The 8,112-nt window shown below is 50.9% G+C and overlaps 1 long non-coding RNA gene across 3 annotated transcripts; it reads right to left on the reverse strand.

Annotated features, from left to right (window-relative positions):
• Positions 1-3,013: 3,013 nt before the first annotated feature.
• Positions 3,014-7,662, reverse strand: LOC110342489. Of its 3 annotated transcripts, none has more exons than XR_002384577.2 (4): positions 6,137-7,662; positions 5,906-6,038; positions 4,599-5,003; positions 3,014-3,739 (listed from the first exon to the last, which is right to left on the reverse strand). It is a non-coding gene; the product is annotated as an uncharacterized LOC110342489 (long non-coding RNA). The 3 variants fall into 3 exon arrangements; XR_002384578.2 differs by having other exon boundaries at positions 4,599-4,683; positions 4,944-5,003; positions 5,906-7,662; XR_002384576.2 differs by having other exon boundaries at positions 5,906-7,662.
• Between the last annotated feature and the right edge of the window lie 450 nt (positions 7,663-8,112).

The raw sequence follows: 8,112 nt of genomic DNA on the forward strand, positions 1-8,112 counted from the left end.
ACAGAGATGGGCTCGGAGTCTCTAAACGTGAGAATGTGAGCTTCCAGCCAGTTGCCCAGGTAGAATTCGGTATTCATGGGTTTTATATTTGTCTGTTTAAGGGTGCTCAGACATAAATGGCTCTTTAATTACATGAGTCTAAATATAATCCCATCTCCTTGCATACAAATCCCACCTTTTGCCTAATATATTCATTTGCTCTAACTAATGTTAGTTTCGGAGGAGAAGGTTGGGCGAGCCTGGAAGGAATTCCTGGTGTGCAAAGGGAAGGCCCCTCCCCAACACAGGATCCCTCCATCTTTCCTGTGAGTCTACTCCTTTCTAAGAAAAGTAGAGCGAGAGGAGACAGCAGCTGCCTGATCGCAGCCTGCCCATCTGCTCTGTGTGAATGTCTGTGTTTCTCGGGCAGAGCAGCTTGGCCTTGAAGGAGGCCTGTCATTAAGTGCAGAAAGCTCCCCTCTGTGGTCCTGAGCTGCACAGAGCCTGGATGCCTGGGTCTGAGACGGGAGTCAATAGGCAAGGCCAGGCCATCAGGGCCCCTGCCACTAAGCCAGGCCATCAGGGCCCCTGCCACTAAGCCCTGGGAAGGTCTCCAAGGCATCCTCAGGAGCTTGTTCCATGGCGTAAAGCTCCTCTATTTCTGTTGGTGATGATGTACCAGTTACTCTGACTCCATAGAGTGGGCCCTGGGGTGGTTGGGAGGCAATGAGAGCTGTGCAGCTGAGGAGTGGAGGGGTGGGGGCTATCTGGGCAGAGGACCCTGCCTGGAGATAACCATTAGGTTTGCTGCCATGAGTTTCTTCCAGGCCGTACTCCAAAGGTCTCCTTCCCCATCTTTCTGCTCTCTGAGCTTCCCATCCCCCAACTACAGGCATCTTCCTTCTCCACCTCAACCCTTGGACCGTCTCCTTGAGACACTGCCTCTCTTTCTTCCCCTTCTTCAGATCAACACAGGTCACGAGAGAGGGGGAGGAGGGAGAGGGAGAGAGGGAGGGAGGGAGACAGAGAGAGAGAGAGAGAGACAGAGAGAGACAGAGAGAGAGAGAGAGAGAGAGAGAGAGGAGAGGAGAGGAGAGGAGAGGAGAGGAGAGGAGAGGAGAGGAGAGGAGAGGAGAGGAGAGGAGAGGAGAGGAGAGGAGAGGAGAGGAGAGGAGAGGAAGGACACGGAAAGATTTCTAATTTATTTCCCTGAGCTTCAAACCTGAGACTTGCTGTCCCTGGAATGGAAAGCCCTAATAGCCCGAGTGCCATCACAACCGCCCAGAGGCAGCAGAGGCAATTTGCGTTTCAAAAGTAATAGAGAGTAAATTGCAGAGGAAATATTTTATGCAAATTAACCAAGCTTAACATTTTGATAAAGGGCTTTTTAAAAAAAATGAACCGAGCAATCTAATACTGCACTGCAAATTTAAAACAAAAGAAAATTTCGAAAGCCTGTTCTCAAAGCATGTGACAGCAAGGGAGACTTAGCCAGAGACATTAACCATCCCATAAGACGGAGCACTTTCTCAGAGCCAAAGTGCACAAGACTATCAGTTCAAAACAGCATATGAGTTTATGGATTAAGGTACTTCGATCACTTAAACAGGTCTCCCCTTTCTGTGGGGTGGACCCCTTCCTAAGCCTGACCACATTCACTGTGATTCCCATGCTACTCTGGCAAGTGAGTTTGGAATCTGCAATCCCACAAAAGAAAGGGGAGAAGAAAGAGCTGTTGAACGTGGACCACAGGCCATGTCCCATACGGTGTGTTCCAACACCCTGTCCCCCTTAGACGGTGTCTTCAAGTCCCCTGAGAGGAATGACAAAATGACAAAGTAATGCTGCATGCTGACATTCCCCTTGGAGAAGGACCTGGTTAAAACAGTCCTTCAAAACTGCAAAGGGTAGGCTGGAGACTGTTAGTCGGTGCTCTAATCTGTAAAGAGACGCCATGACCATGGTAACTCTTATAAGAGAAAGCATTCAGTCAGGGCTGGCTTACAGTTATGGTAACCAATGCATTGCCAGTTCTCTTTAGGATATTTGAGTGTTACATATCCTCTATAGATACATAGATACATCATGTAGTAGATGTTAAAATTTCCTTATCACAATAAGCATAGAACACACTCATAGCGAAATGACTAAGCAACTGTTACCCAGCTCCCATCCGACGCATAAAAATCCCACGGGTCCACACCACAGGCTCGCTCACCCTTATTCAGAAGGGAATTTTATTCTGGGTGCATCCACGCATGCTTGTGATCCCAGCCTCGGGGTCTACACAGGGGGCGGGAGAGCACCAGGCCATCGTGGGTGCTGCAAATTAGGACGGTGGAATGCCATAAAAAAAACACTCAACCAATGTGACCTTCCGCGTTTCTATAGCTCCTGTATATCAACATAAGAGCAGAAGCAACGGAGAGTAACAGGAGGGGGTGATGACTGGTTCGGGATTGGGGGGGGAGGGGTGTGAATTAGGTCAAAGCTCATGACGCATGACATGTTTATATTAAAATACCTTCATGAACCCTGTTACTGTGGACAGCAAACACATGCCAATTGAAACTCTATTAAAATAGTCTCCAAAGGAGCTAAAATTATAAACTTGGAAAAACGTGTATGAGACAAGCATAAGCCAAATGGGTTATAACCTTAACATATAAAGAACATATATGAACGTATAATACGGAGGAGAGAGAGTCCCACAGCAGTAAAGAAAATGGACAACACTATGCAGGCCTAGGAGTAATGGGCACATTTAAAGTGAGGGAGAACGGCTGCCCCTGGGCAGTCCAGAGCATAGCCAGGGACCTGCTCAGCAGCAGCAGCACCCGCTGGCTGTGTCTCCACAGACCTTCAGGAGCGAGGAGCTAAAGGCATAATGAGACCATGCGTGGGTGAACTGAGTCCTCTCTGAACCTGATTTCCCCTTAACCATCACTACGCCCACCTCGATCTCCACTGACAACTTCACTCCCAGATGCCAAGCTTGAAGGAGCCTTGTCCCCGCCCGCCCACCCACCTGCTCTTCCTTTATCCTCACGCCGCAGCCCCTAGGCGGTCTCCAGGCTTCTCTTCCACAATCGGTGGGACCAACGCTCTGTGGAGAATTACCTTGCCCTATCTGGGCTGCTGTAACAAAACACTTTCCAGTGGGTTGGTTTATTAAAAGCGGGATATTATTATTCCTAGCCCTGAAGGCTGGGAAGTCCCAGACACAAACGATCTGGCGTCCAGTGAGAAGCCACTCCTGCGCCTGGCGTATTCTGCAGCAGAGGTGGGTGCTCTCCTTAGTCCTCCGTCATGAGGACTCACTCCACCCTCTCTCACGACTTTTCTCCTCCATAAAAGCCCTGCTTCTCAATGCCCCCCTGCTGGGGACTGGGTCATCCCTTACACTCTGGGCACAGTGGGTACCACTTGCTCCCTCTGCTCCGAGCTAACCCTTTCTCAACACAGCCATACTAGGGCAGGTAATCCCTACTGCACCGCAGGCAGGAGTTTATCAATCCACACCTTCTGAGAAGCCGTGCCTATTGCCCCACTTTACAGATGAGAAAATCGAGACTCGAGCTCTTTTCTTCCAAAGATGGGGGTTTTGAATCTGTTTGAGACGCACAGCACTGGACGACTGTCTTCACCGGGGTTTCCGTCGCTGTGGTGAAACACCACAGCCCTAAGGGGAGGGTTTGCTTTGGCTTGCCCTCAGGTCACTCTCCATCACTGAGGGCAGGGACTGAAGCAGGGAAGGGACCTGGAGGCGGGAACGGAAGCAGAAGTCACTGAGGGCGCTGCTCGCTGGCTTGCTCCTCACGGCTTGCTCACCCTGATTTCTTAAAGAACCCAGGACCCCCAGCCCAGGGCTGGCACCATTCACACAGGGTGGGTCCTTCCACATCAGTTAACAGTTAATAAGATGCCGCACACACTTGCCCTACCAAGGCCTACAGAGTGACCCACGTAGGTCACTCCTGTGGAAGCGTTTTCTCAATTAAGAGTACAAAGGCTGTGTGACAATAGCTAAAGACACAGTGAAGGTTGGGGACAGAAGCCTAACATCCCTCCCCCTCCCCCACCCCCGAGTCAGGTGCCCAGTGTTTAATCTCTTTTCAGTTAGTGATCTTAGAGGCAGCTGAGTTTCGTTTACATCTTTCCTTTGGGTCGCATTTCTCACTATAGCTCAAGGGCCGAGGCATCCCGCCTAGAACTCTGAAAGGCCTCTCATCCCGCCTAGAACTCTGAAAGGCCTCTCATCCTGTCTAGAACTCTGAAAGGCCTCTCATCCTGTCTAGAACTCTGAAAGGCCTCTCGCTGGAAGTCTTTGTGGCTTTGGAAGCCAGGAGCGGCTGAGGGGCTGCAATTGCATGCAGAGCAGCCCACAGGCCCAAGCAGCCAAGGACTTTTCTTCGGGAAGATGGCGAATTAATTCTTCTTTGTAGCACAGGGACTTAAAGTCACTGCAGCAAGAACACAGCAACTGCCGGCTGTATAATCACAACAGTGCCCTCGTCAGCCCTGGGTTAATGGACTGTCCTTCAAAACACACGTACAGCCAGAAACAGTCCACAGTATGGGCAAAGCAAAACCTCTTCCTTCCCGTGTCACTAACTTACCCATCTGTCCATGTAAACATTTGTTGGGTGCCCATTGTTCGCCTGTGGGCTTCAGATGTATCCCCGTGTTCAGCGAGCACACAGCCTAGAGGGAGAGACAGGTGATTAAATGGATAATTATGCTGCTGAGTGAATGTGGATAAATGTGAATTATAAGGGACAGGTTAAATTAATCATGGGACAACCATACAATAGAGTCCTGTGTAGCCTTTACAAAGAGTGGTGAAGCACCATCCCCACTGACACGGAAAGAGCCTACAGTGTGTCAAAATGGAAATGGACAATGGTATCGCAGAGGACTACCTACAACACATGCACTAATACAAAGAGTGTTCATCAACTTACCTTCCAGGTAACTTCAGGCGGTGGCTTCCAGACAGAGTTTACCTTATCTTCCATTCATTCCTGTTTTGTTTATACAAAAATTTTCAAAGAGAGCAGCTTTCCATGGTGGAAATGAGAAGCAAACACTCAGCACACTGGACTCAGGAGTGGAGATGTACACACACTCACACACTCTCACACACTCACTCACACTCATACACACTCACTCACACACAGACACACTCACACACACTCACTCATACACACTACACACTCACACACACTGTCACACACTCATACACACTATCACACACACTCATGCACAGTCACACACTCACACACACTCACTCATACACACCACACACTCACACACACTATCACACACTCATACACACTATCACACTCACATACAGTCACACACTCACCACACTCCACACACTCACTCATACATTCACTCACACAGTCACACACACAACACACTCACACTCACTCATACACACCACACATTCACATCACACACTCGCACACTCTCACAAGTCACACTATCACACACTCATACACACAGTCATACACACACTCACTCACACACAGTCACTCACACCACATGCTCACACACTCATACATTCATACACACTATCACACACTCACACACTCTCACAAGTCACACTATCACACACTCATACACACAGTCACACACACTCACACACACAGTCACACACTCACACACACTCTCACATACCACACATACAGTGTCACATATTCACCACACAGTCACACACACACACAGTCATACACACACACCTCTGTGCGCATGCACACACCCATTCCTGTGGAAAACACATTCTCTGACAGTTTCTGGAAGGTGAAAGAGGGTTCTAGGTTCTGCTCCACTTTGAGTTACCCAGCAGCTGTGAACCAGGCTGAACTCGAGTGAAAGATTTGGGGAAATAAGAAAAGATGTAAGATGGTCTGTGGTTTGTTACCTTTGATGCCAATGGTTTCTTCATGTTCAAAAGCAAGCCTCTTTTGACAACTGGACCCATTTGTGCCCGGTTCTACAATAGCTTAAGCCTCCTCAGCTCGCCCCCGAGCCCAAATCTGCACCGTCCCTCCAGTCTGCACAGCATACGAAAGGAAACATGAGAGGGCGGTCTGGTCCAGGGGCGCTTCCTGCCCTTACAACCACACAAGATTTGGGTTTTAGTTTCACTCACTCGCTGACACTGTGCAGGGCCGCCCACTGGTGCTCCTCTTCTTTTGGGACCCGTGTCTAGGGATCAGGGAGGCAGGTGTAGCCTCTGTCCCATGCCTCTTAGGCTGGTCCATGCTGCAGCAGACGCCCACACTCTGGTATACACCGTCGTGGGAGATGAAGGCGCAGAGCAGAGACCGGAGCTCCCAGCCGCACAGCCACAGTGTTTCCCCACTTTACCTCCTCCCCCCAAGACAGGTGATGGAGACGTCCTTCTGTATGTCTCTTATTGGTTGATGAATGAAACACTGATTGGCCAGTAGAGGCAGGAAGATAGGCGGGGCTAGGGGACGAGGAGAACGCTGGAGGAGAGGTACTGCGAGGAGACCCCATGTAGCCGAAGAAGGAGTAACAAGTCCGGACCCTTCTCCGCTAAGACCATGTGGAAATACTTACATTAATAGAAATGGGTTAACAATCAAGACAGAGCTAGCCAGTAAGAAGCCCTAGCCATCGGCCAATAGTTTAATAATTAGTGTAAGTCCGTGTGTTTATTTGGGGCTGATCGGCTGCTGGACCAGGCAGAATGAGAACCTCTGCCTACACACCAGCCGTCCAGTGGGATGGAGAGACAGCCCACCGGGCCTCTTTCATTGAAGGTACAGGCATCAAGCATCCACATGGCCGACTAACTTCTGGACCACCCCCAGAGGACCGAGGAAGCAGAATGCTCATGCTCCCTCATTCTGAGGGAATATATTACCGAGGCCTTCGCAGGCTGACCTTTTCCACACAGAATGTGTTTATTAACTGGTCACTGATTCCTCCCTGCAGGCCTTGGAGACTATAAACAGAGAGAGGGGGTGGGTGGTCGGCCAACCGGGTGTTGGGTTCACTGGAAAGGTTTCGAGAAGGCGACAAAGCACCGGAGGGCAGCTTCCACGGTGGCGAAGGGAGGACATAAGAGGGGGAACCGCGGGGGCTTGGCGCTGCTGGACACCGATGCTCCTGGTCCTGAGCCAAGCGAGGCCTTCCTGAGGGCCAATTAATTACAGGCACCAACCTCTGCCGTCAATTCTTCAAGGTAATTAGCTCCGCATGCTATCAACAGGAAGTTGGTGCCCACGGGCTCCCGAGATAATTGTCTCAATGTCGGCACACAGCCTGCCTGCCGTGAAAGGTCACTGCACCCGATAGGTCCCGCCCCCCCCCCCCGCCCCCGCGTCCTTCCCGTTAAGTGAAGAACACTGTCCCTCGCCACTGCGGTCCTATCAAGGCATCGGGTGCCGGGCTGGGGCACCACGCACAGGCTTTAGCTGTAAGCGTCGTCTAACTGGGTGCTCCTTATCTCCCGCGATTGCTGGCATCTAGTGCCAAGGCCGCCTCCACGTGGGCAACAGCTGAGAAACAGGTGGGCTTGGTGAGAGAGGAGATAATGTGATTGCACTGGGTGGTCAGGACCAAAACTGCTTAGGACACGCGCTCGCGCACACACACACACATGCACACACACACACACACACATACACACACACATGCACACACACACACATACACACACACACATACACACACACACACATGCATGCACACACACACACACACACACACACACACACACACACACACACCACGGGAAACTCTTCCAGCGGAGTTGGAGGAAAGGAAGATCCTCTGAGAACCCTCATCAGGAATGTTCTGACCACACCGACTGGTGCTGCTCTCTGCCCTCCACAGCCGCTCCCATCCTGCTCTCCTCAGGGGCAGCCTTCACCACGCTTACCTCACCTCGTGCTAACCTCCGACCTAGCGTGCTTCCCTAAGGCCTAAGAATGAATCGAGGAACTCATGCCCCTCAGACACGTCAGCCTGTGCTCCTGCCCACCCCCTGCCTCGCAGGGCACCTCCCCTCCCTTGTTCACCACTCAGTCTCCCGGGCCTGGAAAGATCTGTGATAAATGTTTATGAAGGAATCTTGAACCCATGGAAGGCATTTGA

This window comes from Mesocricetus auratus, unplaced genomic scaffold (assembly GCF_017639785.1).
Source record: "Mesocricetus auratus isolate SY011 unplaced genomic scaffold, BCM_Maur_2.0 Super-Scaffold_100013, whole genome shotgun sequence".
Taxonomy (NCBI): Eukaryota; Metazoa; Chordata; class Mammalia; order Rodentia; family Cricetidae; genus Mesocricetus; species Mesocricetus auratus.